Genomic DNA, 2,222 nt, shown 5'->3' with positions numbered 1-2,222 from the left:
CCAACAACCAATTCTTCAACATCAACTTGATTTCCAATAATTTAATTAAATTCTGACACTAGCTGTCAAGAGTCAGCACAGACCTCACAGGTTAAAAGTCTCAGTCCCACATGACTGCCCCTACTTCATTTCTTTTTCTTTTGTTTTTTTCTTCCTTTTTAGGACTGCCCCTACTTTAGATGCCAGCTGCAAATTTGTAGCCCAGGCTACCCACACTTCTACCTTGCAGACTAAAAATTTTGGAGTTCCCATGACTCCCTCCTTAGGTTAGTAATTTGCCACAATAATTCACAGAACTAAAAAAAACACTTTACTTACGTAACAAGATTTGTTATAAAGGATACAACTCAGGAGCAGCCAAATGGAAGAGATGCCTAGGGTGAGACATAGGGAGTGGTGAGGGGGGCTCACAGCTTCCAGGTCCTCTCTTGGCAGACACCATTTTAGCACCTCCATGTATTGACCAACAGGGAAACTCTCCGGATTTCCTTTAAGAGATTTTATGGAATTTAGTCTCTAGTCGCCCGTCCCTCCCTAGAGGTCTGGGCAGGGGCTGAAAGTTCCAATCCTCTAATCAAGTGTTTGGTCTTTCTTGTGACAAGCTCCCAATCTGAAGCTATCTAAGGGGCCTCACCCTCAGCTACCTTGTTAGCATAAACTCAGGTGTGATTGCAAGGGGCTTGTGATTAACAAGAGGACACTCCCATCACCCCTGTCATTCAGGAAATTCCAAGGGTTTTAGGAACTCTGTGCCAGGAACAGGAAAAAGACCATATAAATATATATTTATTGTACCATATAATACTCGATATGACTCTTAACCATGCCCCATGTAAACTGCAACTGCAATGTGCTTAAAATGAACAACTGAGTATGGGGGCCACTGTTAACTGCCACTTACCACCAAGATACCTGGCTGCATCAGTAGGTTTCTAATTGCAAAGAACAGACTCCACCCTAGCTAATTTAAACAGTAAAAGGGTTTATTAAAGGCTATTAGGGAGCTGACAGAGTTGTTGAGAAGTTTGGAGAAACCGACTCAAAGAGTCTGTTTTAAAAGTTCGAATCACAGTGCTTGCTTCGGCAGCACATATACTAAAATTGGAACGATACAGAGAAGATTAGCATGGCCCCTGCGCAAGGATGACACAAATTTGTGAAGCGTTCCACATTTTTTTTAAGATTTCTTCCAGCTTTCTAACTTCTACACTCAGTGTTGTTTTGTTGTTATCCTATCCTTTTCACCATTTTTTTCTCCATGAAGCAATAAAATACTAAGGAAAAAAAAAAGTTCGAATCACAAGAAAAAATTTTGTAACCATGTGAGGTGATGGATGTTAATTAAGTTTATTGTGGTAATCATTTTGTTTTATATATATATATATATACATCTCAAATCATTATGTGGTACTCCTTAAAGTTATACAATGTTATGTGTCAATAAAATTGGCACTTATATCTTAGAATTGATAATTATATCTCAATAAAACTGGAAAAAATAAAAACAATTTGTTTCTAGAACAAAAGTGACAGGTATATCTTATTAAGAATGTAAAGAAGATGGCACATCTCCATATCCTCAAATAGTTTAGTTGCATCTTTTATTTGCCAGACTACCCATGTGTGTGTTGTATCTGATAAAAAAAAGAGTATCCTTTAAAGAGTACAAACAAAGTCCAAAACATACCAATTTATACCCCTCCCCTTCCCCAAAAAGACCTTCCCATCATGCCCTCCGCTATGATTTCTCACTAGATGTCTCTTTCTGTGCTCCGCTTGAAATGGTCTGAATTCCCAATCTGTGTGAGCCTCCTGCTCAGGTTTGTAGGGTCCTGCTCGGGTTTGCAAGGATTTCTCACCCTTGTCCAGCATTGGGCCCACTTTATTTTTGCCTCAGATTACTAGTTAGTTACTCTCCTTAGGCCTACTGGAAGGGTTCTGACCCAATTCCATTGTGGGGGACATGGGGTTCCCTAAACCTGTAAATAATTCTTGGACACCAGCTGGATGTCCAAGAATTTAACTTAATTCTGGACACTATCCATGCAGAGAGAGCATCAGATTCCACAGGTTGAGGGCTCAGTCCTACAAGACTGCCCCCCGCCAACCCCTCACTTCAGATGCCAGTCAGAAGCCCAGATTGTGGCTTGTGCTTTTGACCAACTGTCAATCGGCTTCCCACACTCCCTCCGTAGGTTCGATTAATTTGCTAGACTGGCTCA

General features: G+C 40.6%; 1 non-coding gene across 1 annotated transcript; it reads left to right on the top strand.

Annotated features, from left to right (window-relative positions):
* Positions 1–1,071: 1,071 nt before the first annotated feature.
* On the top strand, positions 1,072–1,176 carry LOC141572630 (U6 spliceosomal RNA). The gene has a single exon (XR_012497938.1). It is a non-coding gene; the product is annotated as a U6 spliceosomal RNA (small nuclear RNA).
* Positions 1,177–2,222: the final 1,046 nt, after the last annotated feature.

Source organism: Rhinolophus sinicus, linkage group LG06 (assembly GCF_036562045.2).
Source record: "Rhinolophus sinicus isolate RSC01 linkage group LG06, ASM3656204v1, whole genome shotgun sequence".
NCBI lineage: Eukaryota > Metazoa > Chordata > Mammalia > Chiroptera > Rhinolophidae > Rhinolophus > Rhinolophus sinicus.
The sequence above is the reverse complement of the archived record's forward strand: the minus strand, read 5'-3'. Positions and strand labels throughout refer to the sequence as shown.